Genomic DNA, 19,424 nt, shown 5'->3' with positions numbered 1-19,424 from the left:
ACCCATAGCATAGTTCTCCATGCTAATGAGGTATCTATATAGGCCCTGAGTGTTCAGCCAATGAACTCCCCTGCCTGGGCATTTCTTCCACAAAAGGTATTTAATCTTTGGTTCACCTGGAGGGTGTATGCATTCACATCCACAGTCAAATAAAACAATTTACATTAGAAAAGACTGTCTCTTTATCAAAGGTGAGGGGAGAGCCTTCCTTGTAAAGAGCTGTGCCTAAATCTCACAGAGAAGGAGGCCTATCTCTCAGCCCCTAGGTACTCTCAGCAATCACTCAAAACCAAACCCGGACCTCTACCCCTGCCTGCACCTCCTGGGCTCAGCCTTCTCCTTCTTGCTTGGCACAAGAACACTGTGTAGAAAGCACAGACTGCAGACTCCTGTTCCCAACTCCCAGGAGCACCCCAGCAGCAGCTGGGAACAGAGGAGGCTGGGAACCACAGCAACCCACTTCTCCTCTGGGAGATCTATGCAGGGCTCTTTAGGATACACAGCTATCCGTAGCCAATGCCTGCACCTGCATTTGTGCTCATGTCAACTGCAGCATGAATCAACAGCTGACTAAAAAGGAGCCTTTGGTAAGTCTTTGTCATGTTCCATCTGGGCTGCTCTCAGTTTGAGAAACACAGACTGCAGACCATCATTATGGACAGTGTTCTGCCTCCCCTAAGCAGCTTGTCAGTGGTGCTCAGGCACCTCAGCTATAAGGCCAAGAAGCAGCCCAGCTTACTAGAGGGTGGTCTGTTTGTTACCATTATTCTACCAACAGATACTCTTCGGCAAGAAGAAAAAATCCTACATAATGTTTTAATTCAATATTTACTTAGTGGATTCTTAAAGAGAATTCGTTTGATATCCTCTATGATAATTTGGAGTAGGAATTTTTTTCTCCAAAGGATAAATATGAAATCTTAGCTCAGGAATCTACTGGTTTGCCCTGAATTACACAGCTAACAGGAGCCAGTGTCTGTACCTGCCTTTGTGCCCATTTCAATTGCAGCATGAGTCAACAGCTCACTAAAAGGGAGCTGATGTGAAATGGTCTGTTTCTGAGTGTGGAAAATCTCATTTTCTCTTATTTTTTCTCAATATTACTTTTTAAAAAAAAAAAAAAAAGAAGCAAATTAGTTTGTTTCGTTTAACCTGTCCACTTGGTTAAAAAATTAGCATGATCTAAAAACAACAAACAATTCATAATCTGTGATCATTTCTTTATGTTTATAATTAGTTTTATGCAACACAAGCACATCATTTCTCAAATACTGGAATTATAATGGCAAGTTACAAACCACCTTTTATACTTTCCCAAATCTATATTTCATTTTCAGTGAAAGATATCCATATAGTATTTACAGCACTCTGGCCATGTCTGTGTTATCACAGTGTAGACTCCTGGAACTGCTGAAAATCAGACATGGAAATGAAGAGGCAACAATGTAGGAATATTGCTGAGTATCACTCGATGTCCATTATTCATTTCTACAGATATTTCCTTTTCTTACTTGCCAGTCCTTCCTTACCCACGCCCCCAAAAGTCCAAAAGTTAAACTTTTCACATGGACGTTGCTTCTGGAGAGTCAAAGAACAACATACAACGATCCTCCTGCACACTGACACACTGGCATCTCATCACACAGCCAGATGTTCTCATCACATCCTGCAGAAACCAAAGCCATCATTTGATATTCAAATGCATGTAAGGGCAACAATGCTGAGGAAAGATGACCCAGTACTTGTTGCTCAAATGCACCTCATGCATCAGAAATTACTGAACTATTATTTAATGCTTAACAGTTCACACCTCAGGTGGGTGGTGGTGGCACACGCCTTTAATCCCAGCACTTGGGAAGCAGAGGCAGGCAAATTTCTGAGTTCAAGGCCAGCCTGGTCTACCGAGTGAGTTCAGGACAGCCAAGGCTATACAGAGAAACCCTGTCTCGAAAAACCAAAAAAAAAAATAAATAAATAAATAAATAAACAAACAAACAAACAAAAACCATTTCACACCTCACATAGACTGAACAATGTGGATGAGAGTGTAGTGTATCTAATCTAGGTTTCTATGTAACACGTGGGATCATGGTCATGCTTGGTCTACATCTGGTCTTTGTTTCTTGACTTTCTCTATTGGCTGGGAGTATAAGAAAATACTCAATTTCCTCTTTGTAGAAATACTACTACTCTACTAATATGTGGCAAAAAGACAGATGAATCAATGTGATTGCTCAAAAGCAAATGTGTCCCTCAAGGCTGTCTGACAACCCTGTGTACTATGTTGCTCACAATATAAGATTAAGCATGGTCTACTGTGAATTCTAAAAAACTATGAATAAAAATCAACACCCAAGCCAATCCCAGATATCCCACTAGGCTATTTGCCTGCCCTTACTGACCATATTTAAACTTTCATTTGACCTGCTTTTTTATGGGTTTTGTGCCATTCGAAAGTGATGGACATCAACACTGTCATATTTTCTTTCCCTAAAATTATAGGATGTGGTGTATCTGAGATCGAGAATAGTGTGGATAGTCACTTTCAGCCATTCTTATAACATATTTCTCATACAGTTTCATTATGCTTCCATCCACATTTTCTTGCTCTCTGTTTTGAAGCTATGGATATAAAGATTTATCTTGTCTTTAAAGCTCTGCCTCGAAATTATTCAAGGTATATATTCCTTTATTCTACTTTAGTATTTCAGCTCCCAATTATGAAAGACACTGTAAAATCCAAGTAACATTTAAGTCTCTATTTAGTTTAAATCTCCCACTTCTATTATACTCTGCTTACATAATTTCTAGTAAATAAGACTGTTTACTAAACAACTGTCCAGATTTATGCTGGGATCTCAGCCATTCACTGGAAATATTAATCAGATTCAAATGGAGAATGTACCTCTTTGAAAGAAATGGATTATACAAAGTTTCGATTACAATTGCATAAGAATATAATTGGGTAATAAAACCTGCTCTCACAGCATGCTGAAGCACTGGAAGTATGTAGCAAATAAAACCAAGCACCACTATTACAGTAGATATAAAGCCTAACCACAAGGGTGTAGGTGACATCCAAGGTTATCCTGAATTCTAGCAAGCTGGTACAGAATGGTGAGTACAAGTCTCCACTATTCTAATTGTCCTGTCAGACTCCTATCTGTTCTAATTGAGAACTAAGTGTACAAACATCATTTAGGCAATGTAAAGAATTCAGGGATTGGTAAGATAGCATCTTAACTCAGTGTTAGAAGCAAGAAGCTGTTGCTATTTTCTACCTTTTCTAGCTATTATCTTCAAATGCCTAGGCCCTATCTTGATGAATTTAAACCAATCAGATAAAGTCATGTATAAAATAAACTACATGAATAGTTGACTGACTACACCAAGAAAGAAATAGAAAAAGATGTTAAGAGTCTATTCGTATGGCATGTCTGTATGACTTAAGCTCAATAATGATTCTTCTTTTTCTGAAGTCTATAGAAGAAGATATCAGAATAAAATATATAGACATTTGTTAGGTTCACTGGGTTATTAGAAGATTTATATAAACCTATATGTTTCTACACACTAACAATGGCATGTTATGATGACCCCAAGGTCACTTTTAATTCATAAAGATGGTTTATCAATGATCTCTTCACCACAGTTAGACTATGGTAGAGCCCCATTACTCTCTAGTTCTGATGCTTATAAACCTTGGTGTCATGACTTAAAACCTGTGAAAAATGCTTTAATAAAATTATTGTGAACATACACTCAAAAAGTGAAGATTCTTCAGTCATAGATATATGAAAAGGTGTTTTAAGAAATAACATTTAGAGAAATATTTTTAAAAAAGAAACTAGAGAAAATAGGGCTACTTTTGGGAGAAGCAGACATACAGCATAGTTTAGAAGAACTCAGTGGGAAATCTCAATAGTCCATCAATCACTCATTTTTTTCCAATATTGAATTAAGAAGGGCCAATGATTTTCTTTCCTCATCCATCACCAATTGGATCGAAGGCCTGTGATGAGGAACATAATTGTGGACAAAGCAATTATATCAAAATCAAAATCAACTTGTGTGGGACTTTACAACTTATGACTACCAGCCAGAGGCCCTCAGAAGCTGTAGCAAAACATTTTTATTCTGAGATGCAAATCTTGACATCGATCATACTCTCTTCAGTGTTTCATAGTTTCCTTTCAGACAGTATCTATGTTTCCTAGCCTGGCCTGAAAACCTGGACACAATCCATTTTTGTGCTTCAGCATTATCAGTAGGTATGACTTTAGGCATACATTACCTATCCAAATGAAATGTGAAGTGTGATTTCAAGTGTTTCAGACCTATGACTTCAATACTTGGGTCATATGCCTGTGATGCAGAATCAGTAACTTTCCTTCCTCTGTGTTATATCTCCCATACCAAAGAGTATATCTCTAGTCTACCTGTTCTCAGACCCTGAAATTTGAAACTGAAAGCCAGCTGAACATTCACGCTAGAGGCTGGCCAATATCTATCTATCCTCCTATATTTCTCAGTAGCTATCTATGGTGTTCCACTACAGCTAGAAAAGTCCTTGACAATCATTCAGAAGACCATGTTTACTAATTTCCTGTCTTACATATTTTGTTGTTCTAACAAGATTCATCTCTGCTTATTTATATTTCAGTCTCACTTTACATTTCAGTCTCACTTGTACATTAAAATTAAGCTCACGTTGAGCAATACACTGGGCCATAGCTGTCACCAAATCCTCTCTTCATACCTCTGTGACTCTGAGCCACCATCATTCTTGACATTAGATTGAGTAATAATGAGTAATTTCTTTGCAGGGCCACTTTCCAGGATTTATCTTATGTAAATGGAAAGAGTACTTTGGTAATAATCCAAGCATACAGAAAATCTGACCCAAGTCAAGCTTGAACATACAAAGATGCATGTAGGAAAGAACATTTCCATAATCACCGCAGAAGTATGGACTTTGAAAACAAAGTAGAAGAGAGAGCTCTTCTTTGAATTGCTCATTTTTATTACACATGAGTGTTTGTTATCTATGATAGATAGACAAAAGTACTGATAAAAAGTGACAATAACTTGAAAATTTTTCTGGTCATTGTGATTTCTAAAATTCAACATCATGATAAATCAGTATTTTAGTTGCTTTACAGGAAAATATCTATAGTTTGATTTCTATTCAACAAGTCTATAGTTATATTGCTACCATATATGGGACACTCAAAACAAGAGTAGACAGTGCCATATTGATTACTTTTATTTATTTATTTGCATGCATAGACCCAACAAAAATTCGAATTTAAGGATATTTTGTAATAATCTGGACAATAATCACAACCAGGAGATAATCATAAACCACTTTTTTCTGACTTTTTGTCTTTCTTTCTTTTTTTTCTTTCTGTTTTTATTAACAAATGTAGACTATAGTTCATCTTGTAGCCTGCCCCCACTGCTGGATATACATCAATGAACAAGATCTCTCTGTGTTCCTTGAAACTTCACAGAGAATTAAGCAATGCATGAAGTAACAATTATGATCTTGTCATTGGATATATTTTTTTAATGGAACAGAAAAGTGAACCAAGTCTTGAGCTCTGAGAATGACCAAGTGGAGAGCAATCACATTAGACAAAAAGACTTTCTACAAGTTTGTCTGTTTTTTATATCACTCAAAGAAGCAGTTAACTTAAAGATTATTTTCAAAAAGGAGCTTTGATACACAAATGCTCTGAAAATGCTTAACATAGTGATTTGCCAGTTCAAATATAACACATACACAAAAACACACACACCATATAAACAAACAATAGTAAAACCACATTCTTAGACAAAAACAATCAAACATATCAATAGGCAATTTAACATCTACAATTCAGGATTTACCTGATGTTTTGAGCCTATTTGTTTTATTGTTCTGGAAAAAGATGATCTTATGGTACTCTTTAGTGGTTATTGATAACAATAACAAATTGATGCAGAGAGATGCAAGTAAAAAAAGAGATCTGTGAGATTTAATACAAAGTCAGGCTGTGGACAATGGGTTAATTTGAACCTTGGATGAGAAATTCCCAGGCTTCAGTGAAGAAGCAATACAAAGAGAGAAAATGTATAACAAATGAATATTTTAAATTAGCAGTGGGATTTAGTTTCTATTTTTCTCAGTATTTTTGCCAGGAAAGATTAAAAGTGCTTCCCAGCTGTTCTAGGAGACACATATTTAGAGACTTTGTTCTTTTGTTTAATAACACATATATGTACACTAGGCAATATAACAAATGATCAGATCTTTTAATAGCTTTATTAATGTTAACAGAAATTATTATCTAAACCAGCCTGTTACTACTTTATATTTATATAGCTATCAATGTCTTTGAAAAGCATATTTTCACCACCACTGAAGGAAGCCACCAGATCAATCCTTTTCATTTTGTAAAATTAAGAAAAAAAAAAACCCACCAAAGAAAAATCCCAACTTCACACAAGGAGCTAGGACCATTTAATTCTAGGTACAAGGATTTGAGAGTTTTGTCCAACTCATATTCTTACTTTATGGATGAGACAAGTGTGTTCCTGACTGGACACAGCACTGCTTAACCTAAAAGCAGTGCCTGTGTTTTCTAGCTCCAACATTTTCTAGCTCTAAGTAGCATGCAATAGGGACATTACACATCTACTGAATTACAGATCTTCAAACGCTTGGTAAGCAGAATGCACTCCTTAAGAAGAATGAACAGTTTTCCGTGTTTTCTCTCTTTCATCCATATCTTCTTCCTAAGTCTGTCCATAGCTTCAGAAGTGCAGAGCTCATGTAAGAGAGGACCCTGATCCTTGCCTGTACATCCCTTTTACTTTTGACTGGAGTAGAAAGGCTACCCATAAAATTCATTCTTCAAAACAGTTTGTCTAAATTTCAAATCGTAGAGGAAAGATGAGCCTGTGCTAGGTAGGAGTGAGGAAAAGAGAGTTCTCAGGCCGGGTTAACCACATTTGACCCATGGAAAGCAAAATCGATAATCATGGGAAAGTTTTAAAATAAGTCAGAGCCATTTGATGATTGTTATCAGGGAGTGTCTGCACTGAAAACCACCAAGGAGATTGCAGAACACTGCAACCTTGAAGGCCTTTGCAAGCACATAACTTCATTGAATGCAACAAACACTCAGTATTCTCACAAGTTCTTCTCAATATTTATGGAACACTGGAGCACAAAATGTCAGTGAATTCAAGATTATGCTCCACTAATGTGTTTTTTTCTGGCCAAAATAGTATGATATTTGATACTTAATTAATGAATCATTGAAGGAATAAAAATATGAAAATTAAACAGAACACTCTTAATCAACAAGGCTTCAAAGAAGAAATAAAGAGATGTGCTTAGAAAAAAAAAAACTGGAACAAAAATGTACCCTTGACACAGCAAACTTGTAATATGTAGGAAAAACTGATTCTAAGAATAAAATTCAGGCCAGGCGGTAGTGGTGCACGCCTTTAATCCCAGCACTTGGGAGGCAGAGGCAGGAGGATTTCTGAGTTCGAGGCTAGCCTGGTCTACAGAGTGAGTTCCAGGACAGCCAGGACTACACAGAGAAACCCTGTCTCAAAAAAAAAAAAAAAAAAAAAAAAAAAAAAAAAAAAAACAACAGAATAAAATTCAGGCCAATAAATATGGACACTAAAGCAAAAGCAAAAAATCACAAACAACGTAACCTTATTTCGGAACACAAAGAACTAGAACATGAAGAGAATACTCCTTTTAAAGTTAGCAGAGAAATGAATACAAGCAAACGCAGAAATCAACCACAGCAGCAACAACAACAACAACAACAACAAAAAAAAAAAAAAACAGAAAAAATGCAAAAGGATGATGAGAAAAATATTTGACTCCTGAAAAGATAATTAAACAAACCACAGCTTATTAAACGACTCTCCCACCCAAAAAAGAACTCAGTAAATAAAATGGTTATTGCAAACAAGGCATTGCAATTAATATAACAGCTCTGAATAACACTAAGCAACTTCCATGAAAAATCCCATGCTAACAAATTGAATAATTTGTTAGAAATAGAGAAATGGGTGATTTTCTAGAATTTACATCCTACTAAATAAAAAAGAAATAGACTATCAAAGCAGAGGAAATCCGTCTCAGGAGGCTGGCATTCTCTGCATCCTAAGGTTCAGCAACAACCCGACAAGAAAAGACTATGGCAATATTCTTGAAGAGCAAAGATGCACAAGCCTTCAATGAGGTGCTAACATGCAAAGTACCACAATGTGTTGTGAGACCACACAGACATCTTTTAGGTCTTGTCTGTCGATGACAGTGGTTAGGCATATATACCAATGAACCAGGTGTGGCACAGTCAAAATGTAAGAAAAACCTGACATTTTCAGTGAATACAGTAAGTGACAAGATTCTAGATTATTTCATTATAAATTGTATCTGAAATATTTTTGTAATAAAGCTTAAAATAGAAAACAAAAATAATAATTGATATTGTTCTCCCAATAGTTCAATACCTGCTTTCTGTGTGTAAATGTTTGTTCTTCCCTACCTCCCTAAAAGATGATTCTCTGAGATTATCATGTTAAAAAGCAAGCTGCCATGGAAGGGGTCCCATAGCCTTCTCCTAGCCAAAGGGCAACCTGAAGAGATGGATCAGGTATTGTGCTTGCTGCAGATTGGTCGAAAATGCTGTGGTATTTTAAGAAATAAAAAGCTGGCAACTGATTTGGGTCAGACAGAAGAGATCAACAAGAGGAGAAGGAAGAAAAAAAAAGGCTGGACAGAGCTGGAAGCCGGCAGTGAGAGACTGGAGTTCCTTGGGAGGGCAGTGGAAGAGTTTGACTGTGTTAAATTGATTGTTCCATGGTGGTGGCCTGTTGATAAGCCTCTGCCTTTCTAAAGCTGCTTTATTAAAACTGTTGACTGAGAAGCAAACAGCAAAAATAAATGTTTTTTTTTGTGCTGCTATGATTAATATTTATTTTCTACCTTTAGCTCAGGAAATGACTTCATCTATTTACCCCATAAACAGATTTGTAACAGGGTCACTTAGCTAGTCGGGCTTCATAGACAAATGTGTGGGGAGAAATAGATGGACCTTTTGGCAAACTCATTTTTATAGTTTCTGAAGCCCTACCCTGGCTCTGGGTTTGTGATCAGCCAGCATTGCACAGAGAGCCACAACCCAGAACCTAGGAGTTAGAACCGAGAGAGCGAGTGCCTGGGCCTATACCAAATTGTGCTGGAATTCAGAACTGCACTGTCTGCAGCTTTGTGTTCAAAAAAAGGCATAAAGTAGGGCTAAGTCCTTGAGGCTGCCTTGTGTAGCACTGAAGCACTGTGTTTGCTTGCACACATGTTTTGAAGTTAAAAGACATGCAGGAAAAACCTAGTTAAGCTCTGGTGAGGCAAGCTCCAGAAGTACAGTCCTGTGCTGTAGAGTTTACAGGGAAACTACTCCTGGGTATTGGCTCTAAGTATACTTTTTATTCATAGTGCAGACAGATCTGAATAAGACATTTTTACTTTTATCAGAAACTCAGTAAACTGAAAAAACATACAAGGTTTGGGCTGGGGACTAGGAATAGCAGATATAGGAAGTGAGACGGAAAGGTGACCAGCACACATTTCTGGTGATTGTCATTTACCTGTGATTATGATGAGGGCAGATGCAAGTTTTGCACAAGGCTAGTTGCTATGTATTTATGCACATGTTTGCTTGGGCAGCTGTCCCAAATTTTGTATATTAGAACAAAAGTTTCTATGAATTACCATAACTGAAAGTACACATTCTAAGTTGAGCCCTCTTCTGAGTCATACAGGTTTTGTCATTGGAATTTTACCTTTAGAAGGTCACTCAAGACAGGAGCTTGTGACTTAGGAAGGGATAGGGAAATGGGCTATAGCAGCTATATGGCCTCAGTCATCAGTGGTGGGTTTTCTTTCTGTGATGGCCATAGGAAGACCTCACTTTCACAACATGCTCCTCCTGATACTTTATGTAAAGATGCTTTTCATTAGAGGTTTTCTTATGAGGGATATAGCTGAGAACTGGGAGGCAAGATGCTGGAGTCCTTGTTTTCCAATGAATTTAGCTGTGTGACTTTGGGCAAGTCACCTAACCTCTCTGTGCTTCAGTCTCCCTCTTGTAAATGGGAGTAATACCTACCCTCACAGGGTTGTTATGGTGATTAATTAGAGGGGAAGTCTTTAAAGCATTTAAAAGGTTCTGAAGAAGGCACTATATAAGTACAAAATAATATCTATTAAAGTTGGCTTATTTGTGAAAAAAACAACAAAACCCAAAATATAAAATATAAAATATCTAATATATTATGTATAATATATTATATAATGTGATATACAATATATGTAATAATGCAATGTATGATATATAAGTATATATATGGGGTGTCAATTATTATATAATATGAATATATAATACATACAATAGATACTGAAAAAAGAAATAAAAAGAAAGGAAATGGCATGACTGTTCCTATGTATGGTGGAGGATAGTGTTTACTATAGATAGGTAGGAGAACATAGACAGAGGCAGACACATCTGAGAGTCCAGAGTGGTCATGACTCTGAACCATAGAGAGGGAGAATAAGGGAGAGAGAGGAAAAAAATACAGCATCCAGGAGGCCAAAGGTACAAAAAAGGCCTCCAAACTAACAATCCAAATATCCCTTTTGCTGCGCAGGTTTAGATTGACTTAGGTACATCTTCATTGTAATAAGAATATTAATATAATACTAAACCAATATGAGTACTGTATCTTAATGCAAGGGAATTAAGCTTAGCCCACATGTTCCCAAAGTTTGCATTTAAACATACTTTTTGAAAAGCAGACAAGCCTTTTATCAGGAATTATCACATGTGTCTGTATGCTCTATATACTTGGGATTTCAGATGTCTATTGAGGTCCAACATGGGATTCCTGGAGATGGAGTTACAGAAGACTTAGAAAAGCTTATTTTGGGTGCCAGAAACGCAGCTTGGGTCCTGTACAAACACAGTAGGTGCTAATGCACTTCCAACATCTGTGTAAACTCTCAAGGCCCTAAGCCATCCTAAATCCAAATATTGCTGTCATTAAAATTTATGCTTTGTGTTGTAGTTGCATCAGCTGGCCCAGCAGGGAGATAAAGTGCAGATTCCCATGTGTAGCACAATTGAACATGAGAATGCAAACTCTAGGGTGTTTTATAGGGAATTACACTTAACAAGAGCTCTAAGAGATTTCTGCAGACATTATGGCTTAGCAAACTCTGAGGTCTTTTATTGGATTGTTAAGAGCCATGTGGTTGCTTCTCATGGAGAAATAAATATTTGAAAGCATTATTATATCCCTGCTTCTAGGCTACCTTACATTACATAAGGTAGATGAAGGTCAAATTCTATGGCTGAAGAGTGTTTTCTGCTTTTCCTTTATGGTTCAAGGTTTTTATAGTTAATTTTGCCTTTGGCATTTGAACTGTTTAAACTTTTCTGAGTAGGCTCAGTTAGTAAATATTTTTGGCTTTAATGGGCAATGTAAAATATTATATACACTTATATATTATATATACCTGCATATATAGTATAATTATTTATTTACAATATTTTAAAATTGCATTATCAAATAATATCACACAGGCATATAAAAGGAGAAAAAAGAAAAAAAAGAAAAACAGGCAAAGAGTGGAGGCCAGTTCTTAGACCATGCTCCATGTGGAAAGTTCTTTGATCTGTCATTGTACTTAGGGTCTTCTTTAATTTTTACAGCAATGTACACACAGCAGAACACCTAAAAGTCTCCTGTTTCTTAGCTAGATATCCAGCTGAGTATCCTGAGACAGGGTTGATGGTGTTCAAATGGTATAATGCAACATCAGTTGCTACCAAAGTAATAGAAGTCATTTTGTGGGTTTTTTTTTTCCACTACTATCCTCATTTTCTAGTCTCTACCGCACCATAAGCTCCAGGCTTTAACATTCCTTTGTTGATCCCTCAGTCACTAATTTATTGTTCCACTTATCACTAGATATAGAGTCAAACAACATGGCCTCAAAATCAGAGAAAAGGGAAAGATTAAGTTTGTATGTGTGAGAGAAAATGAACAAAGGTACGAGCCTGAGGAGATAAAGCCCATTCTCTTTGTAGGATAGATTGAGTTGCCAACTTCCATATATGCTACAGTGGGTTCTACAATGGTTCTTCTACTTCCTGTTAAACCCATCCTCATATGTCTGCCCATGTCCAATGTTTATCTCTATCTCTTATTCTCTACTAGAGATTCTTGAATGGCTTCACCTTGTAGGTGAAAAGCTGCTGGGGAACCCAGGGTTCCTCCCACCAAGCTGTGGGTAGTTGGCTGGGAACCCTCTGGGTTCCTCCAGCTGGAAGTTAGGCCCGGCTGCTCACTAACTAAAGACCTCTCCATGGCTCCTCACAGCACCGCCTCAACACAGGAGGAAGTCCTTGGGTTTCCAAAACCGGTTTATTGGCATGGTGGATGGTCGATGGGTCTGGATGCACACCTCATAAAACCCAGGGCGGACCTGAGTTAAATAGGGAGGGGAAGAGGGGGGAGGGGCTGGGGAGGAATGCTTAATTGGCTCCACCCTCTGGCCTTCAGGTACCTTATTAGTATGTAAATCTCTCTAGGGCCTGGGGCCTGTATCACGCCCTCCACCTGTGTATGTGACTGAAAGGTGAAGTGGAATGGAGATTAGACCTCATGTTAGGCCCAACATCACCTCATTATTTTCTTTGCTTGCAAAATTTGTATAAGACCTAGGTACAGTAGTATATAAAGTAGATGAACAAATGAAACATTTACTGATAATAAAACATTTACTGATAATAAAACATAAACCTATTGTAAAATAACTCTGTAACATATGCACAATATCATTTATTAAATATTGAAGCTAATTTGTATATTGATGAAAAGAATATACTTGTTTATTTTTACATAGTAAAAATTACAAGTATTAAATCTTGAACAGAGGTTTGAAACTGCAAGTTGTAGAACATCTGCAATGTTTTTTTCTGAGTTCATCTATATTTTATTTTTAATAATTGTGCTGAGACTAGTGCTTCATATAAGTCTATAAACAGCATGGCATCAGTGAGTTTAGTGACATTTCTTAAATTGCTGAAAACTCCAACCCAAAATACATTTACGATTATCCTCTGTGTCTCTGTCTCTGTCTGTCTGTCTATTTGCTTGTCAGTCTTTCTCTCCCCAACACCCCATATCTCTCTCTGTGCATATATGTGTGTGTGTGTGTGTGTGTTTGAAGTTCAAGTCAAGAAATCGAATAGTATTTCTTAAAAACCAAACATTATGTGATAATATAGTCTATGATAACTACTTTGATACGTATACACTGATAGGATAATATTAGTAAATAATATTATGTAATTAAGCAATTTGGTATTTCTAGAAGAGCAGAAAACTTCCTGTACATTAAAATCCTGGAAGTTCATAACACATGCTCACTTTTCATTTGAGCCAATGTGTTTCAGGCAGTATTTATTGGCCACTGGAAAAGAGAAAAGTCTTGAGCATCTACTTCCAGTATTATAGTCATGTTTTTTCATCAATTGACCTTTTAAGCAATCTGAACCTTTTTTAATGTGATTTCCCTGCAACAGTCAAATTAGGAAAATTTTCTGTAGGTTCCAAGCATTACTGCAGACTGAAAAGATTTAAATAAAGAAAGTGAAAGAAAATATTCTCTGCACAACTATTTGTTTTTCTCCAAAGATACTGAGAACCTTTAAATTATGTAATCTTTAAAAAATTTATTTGTATTGATTTTTGCTTTCATGTATGTCTGCTCATCATATGCCTGCCAGAGTAGTATTCCTTTGCCTGAGTCTAAGGAAAATATTACAGTCTGGTAATACATTAATATTTCTTTCACATTCATCATTAATTATTATTATTTACATCTTAGTCAACCTAATCTCTGCTTTTGCTAATCCAAACTCTTAGCCTAATCTCAAGCTCTTGCTATTACTTATTCATTAATACCAAATATATACAGAAAGGGCATTTCAGAAGCAAAAAGAAAATGAATGACAGTGAATACTTGAGAACCCACAAAGAAACAAAATCAGTAACTTCCTTAACTTTGGCTAAAGTTTTGAAAGAACGATGTAACTTATAGGAAAACTAGAATTGATTCTGTTTAGGTAGGCATAGAGATATTAAATTCACTGTAATTAGGATATTTAAAGTCTATCTTCTTTTTATGTCATCATGATCTTGCATGCCCAGCTTCAGGCATGAGTGACAATTGCATGAAATTAATTGAGAAAACACCAGTTCAGTGAACTATAGATGTTATGGAGTTAAGGCAAGAAAGGGAAGAAATTCATTCTTCATCTTCTCTAAGGCAATAATTGTATGCCCTTCTCTTTCACAACATATATTTTATAATAGATTTAAATAAAGTAGTATATTATATTAAGAGTAATATGTTTGTTTTAATAACCTCTATTATTCATATAACACAAGGCAACCATAGAAAAGTCAATAAAATAATTTTCTCTTCTTCTAGTTTAACAACTATACCTTCTTAATTATTTTGTTGTTGAGGTTTCAGTATAGAATTTATGAAAAACTGGCTTTTAATTTTGGAAAATACTAAGATACAGGGTAAGTTGGGTGAAGGCCTCTAGACCATAGCAAATGATTTCCTTAGTACACTGCTCTTTCTATTCCTGGGATTTTCTTCATTAGTACATTTTGCATCCTTCACATGCATTTCCATGATCAACTCAAATTGGCTTCCTAAGGCTACCACTGGCCATCCCCTGGGCCTGATGTAGTTGACGTTGTGAATGTGGACAACATTAGGGAGTGTGATGCTGGACAGGAAGCACCAGAAGGTTATAGAAGCTGAGTGAGCATGAATCCAGGAATATATAAACCCATACATAGCAGCAGTGTCCCAGAGGATTAAGAATGGCTCCAAGGACTTTACAGCTGATGGATAGCTAAATGGTTTTTCTAAAATATGAAAGGCAGTACAGGATTCCTTAGCTTGAGTCTAAGGGCAGTGTTACATATAGGTATTCTGTTAATATTTCTTACACGTCTATAAATAATTGCTTATTGTTATTCACATTTCAGCCATTCTAGTCTGGTTTAAAACAATAATTTCTGCTTCAATATTTAATTCCTGTAAAAATTTTAGAAAATTACTTACTCTCTTTTCACTTCAGATTCCATCTACATGACACATTTCAGCCATTCTAATCTGGTTTAAAACAAGAATTTCTGCTTCAGTATTTAATTCCTGTATAAATTTTAGAAAATTACTTACTCTCTTTTCACTTCAGATTCCATCTACATGACACATTTCAGCCATTCTAATCTGGTTTAAGACAAGAATTTCTGCTTCAATAGTTAATTCCTGTAAAATTTTAGAAAATTACTTACTCTCTTTTCACTTCAGATTCCTTCTACATGTCATCAATGATAATGAAATTATGTAGAGGTTGTATTAAATATGACATGAGTTGACTTTTATGAAGTGAATATTGAGTCGTGCATGCTGAACAACATAGATAATTATTTATAGAATGATTGTGTATGCCTCCTGGTATGGTTGCAATATTGATGCAAGAATATGTCATGATTACAAAAGTAATTAACTTATAGGAAGTGCACAAGCTCTAACAAGAGATCTAATTTTAAAAGTAGAAAAATTTTGTTCCCAAGATATATAGTGTATAATTTAAATCCACAGGCTTTTTGCATTTTTGTTGTATGTCTTAAGCTTACATTGAGATTTTATTTGGAAAATCAATGATACTTTGTTTTAGCCATCTTTGTATGTCTCATAAGACATGTATTGCCTTTCATATTTATTTGCCTCATTTTAAAAGAAATATTTATTTTTACTTATATTCTGTGTTTTTGAGTATGTGTGAATAGATGTCATGTGTGTGCCATGGTTACAAAGTCCTAAAAAAAGCATAAGATTCCTCGGAGTCAGAGTGACTGGCCAATGTAAGCTGCATGACATTGACAGTGGGGATGGAATTCCTATCCTCTGAAAGACCAGCAAGTGTTCTTAACTGTTGCGCTACATGTCTAGCTTTTCCCGTTGCATTATTTGTGAGCCAACGTCTGTTCACGTCATGTGCATTTTCTTCATGTAAGCATCTTTGACATGTTTAGATTATTGCAAAGGCATGGAGATACAAAAGATGGTCCTACAAGTCCTATGAATCTAAATCGCTTCTGCAAAAGCCATATTGTCCTTAAGGTTACAAATGTTCAACAAACTAATGTCCTCTCACAAAGTATAAGTGAAAAAGGATACATAGCATAAAAATCACTTTGTTCTCCCTTCTCTGTAGGATTGAAGCATCCACACTTTGTTCTTTCTTCTTCTTAAGCTTCATATGGTTTCTGAGATTTATTGTGGGTTTTCTGAGTTTTTGGGATAATATCCACTTCTCAGTGAGTACATACCATATGTGTCATTTTGTTTCTGGGTTATCTTACTCAGGATGCTATTTTCTAGTTGTATCCATTTGTCTGTGAATTTCATAAAGTCATTGTTTTTAATAGCTGAGTCGTACTCCATTGTTTAAATGTACCACAATTTCTATAGCCATTCTTTCGTTGAGGGACATATGGGTTGTTTTATGCTTTTGGATATTATAAATAAGGGTGTTATAAACATAGGTGAGCCTGTGTCCTTGTTTTATGTTGGAGCATCTTTTGGGTTTATGCCCAGTAGTGGCATAGCTGGGTCTTCACATAAAACTATTCTCAGTTTTCTGAGGAAGCTCTAAATTGTTTTCCAAAGTGGATTTACCAGCTTGCAATCCTATTAGCAATGAAGGAGTATTCCCCTTTCTCCACATCCTAACCACCATTTGCTGTCACAAGAGTTTTTCATTTTTGCCATTCTGCTTGGTGTGAGGTGGAATCTCAGGGTTGTTTACATTTGCAACATTCCCCTGATGTCTAAAAATGTTGAACTTTTTTTTTTTTTTTTTTTTTTTTTTTTTTTTTTTTTTTTTGGAGCTTCTTGGCCATTCAAGATTCCCCAGTTGGGAATTCTTTGTTTAGCTTTGTATTCCATTATTTTAATAGGGCTATTTTAGTACCCACATTGAGCAGCTCACAACTGCCTGCAGCTCCAGCTCCAAGGGATCTAATGCCCTCTTCTGCCTTCTGTAGTAAGAAGAAAAAAAAAAAAAAACATGACCAAAGCTGGAATTCTTATTTTATCTTCCTACCCAATACACAGTAGTATTTATTCATAATTGTGAAGCGGTGTAGAAGAATCATCTCTGAAAATGGAAAATGTTCCTCTAACCTTCCAAGGACTCCCTCCTTAACCAATGCAACCAAAGCATCCATAGACAATAATATCAGATCTTTTCTTTTCCTGTGTGCATGAATTCAGTGTTTATGTTTTTTCATTTTTGTTACATTCATGTTTGTACATGTGGGCACATGAGTGTGTATCTCAGTCTTCCAGCATGTGTGCATCTCACCAAAATTGTGTTGAGTAAGAGGACGACATGTGGAATTCATTCTCTCCTTCCACCATACAAGTTCGGTGGATAGAAATTGGGTCTACAGGCTCAGTCATGTTGTAAGAGTCTTAAATCATATTTTATATTTCTTTTTTTCAAGTGTGTGAGCTATATTTAACTATGATGTAAAACTCTCAGGATACTCCTGCTGAGTTACCTTTCTGTTTGTACATTCATCTGGGATTGAACTCACATCACCATGCTTCTTTAGCAGTGGCTTTACCACTGAGCGAGCCTGACTAACCTAAGCTTGAGTATGATGACAAAATCATGATTTATAGATTGATGGTGCTCACAGTGTTAGGAAATATAATATATACAAATATTTAGTTAGAATGTAATTAGCAAATCTTTTCAAATAATTTATGTGAAAACCCTTCTCTTATAGATTTATAAAATATCAACAACTGTAACATAATATAATTTTTATATTTTATAGTTTTAGACTTAATTTTATCTTTCTTCAATATGTATTTCTACTGGAACTATTTTCACATTTCACGAAGAAAGATGAGCAGGAAATGCCCTGGATTCTTCTTGTTCTGATTAATTTTGTGGCAGTGATAATAGCAAGTCCAGGACTCACCCATGTGCAGTTAGCTTCTGTAACCTCTCCATCACATCAATACTGAGTTCAGGTTATTTTTCATCTTGACAGAAAACAATGTCATTTCAGATGCCAATTGAAACTTCCTACAGCAAGACTTGGTAGAATGTTTTGAGAAGCAAAACAAGAGAAAACAAAACAAAACAATTACCTGTTTGATTTGAATTCAGATAATTGCAAAGGGTTGCTTTTATTTCTCAAAGTGTAAATTTTGATAAAATATATTGAAATACAAAAGTAGGGTATCTGTCTTTAAATATTTCACTTATAAAATACACAGTTTTGGGGTAATAAAAATTTTATTCACATCACTTATTTTCTTTCCTTTAGCAATTGGGACCTGCAAACTGATGAGTCGCTGCACCAACTACATCAATGTCTTCATGCTATCAAGTGATCTTATCACTTATCAAGTGATGAAGATGACCAATTACAGAAAAAAAACATGCATTTTTATAATGACACAATAAGAGAGTAATACTAATGAAGACCAATGGAGAAAAAGGAGAAATGTTTATTCAGGAAGCATCTTGAAATTTGCATGTTTTAAGTTATTTTAATTCAGAAATTTAAAAAAAAAATGTGTATTTATTCATGAGTCCCTAATCCTGGGTGACTGTCTATTCATCTACAGTTTCCTCACTCAGTGTAAAACTATTTCATCATCATACATAAGTAATAAAATGACATGTATAACGCTTTCAATTTGATGAAATGTTGTATATTAATGGAATTAAAAAATAGGAGATAAAGATACATACACACACACACACACACACACACACACACACACACACACACATGAACAGACACACATACAATACCAAGAATACTGTCCTGATCTTATCCTGTCAAGCTGTGGCTAAAGTCATAAATAATGCTTGAACAAAAAGTCTATATTTGCCTATGTATGCAAAATTCTCACTTGTCAACCTACTTCTCAAGGTCATTTTAAGCACTCAATTTCTTACATTAATCTTTGAAACTCATACGTTTCTAACTTCACAGTTTTAGTAATTGTGTTTATTTCAAAGACCAATCACAAGCATAGGCATTTTGACCCCAAGCAAAATGAACATATCCTGTAAAGGTAATATTTTCCTGTAGGTTGTGAGTTTGAAGAACATAAATGCTATTTTCTGAAGAATTGTTTCATTGTCATGAGATACAATATTGTGCACCATCTTAAAGATACTGACTGGTTTTATGTGAAGGTCCTTTATCCACTTAAACTTGAGCTT

The 19,424-nt window shown here is 35.7% G+C and overlaps 1 long non-coding RNA gene across 1 annotated transcript; it reads left to right on the top strand.

Moving 5' to 3' along the window:
• The first annotated feature begins 476 nt into the window (after window positions 1-476).
• Window positions 477-18,888, top strand: LOC143442891 (uncharacterized). The gene is made up of 2 exons (XR_013111499.1): window positions 477-587; window positions 18,514-18,888. It is a non-coding gene; the product is annotated as an uncharacterized LOC143442891 (long non-coding RNA).
• The last annotated feature ends 536 nt before the right edge of the window (window positions 18,889-19,424 follow it).

Source organism: Arvicanthis niloticus, chromosome 1 (assembly GCF_011762505.2).
Source record: "Arvicanthis niloticus isolate mArvNil1 chromosome 1, mArvNil1.pat.X, whole genome shotgun sequence".
NCBI classification, from domain to species: domain Eukaryota; kingdom Metazoa; phylum Chordata; class Mammalia; order Rodentia; family Muridae; genus Arvicanthis; species Arvicanthis niloticus.
Note: the sequence above shows the minus strand (reverse complement) of the source record. Positions and strands in the feature narration are given on the sequence as shown.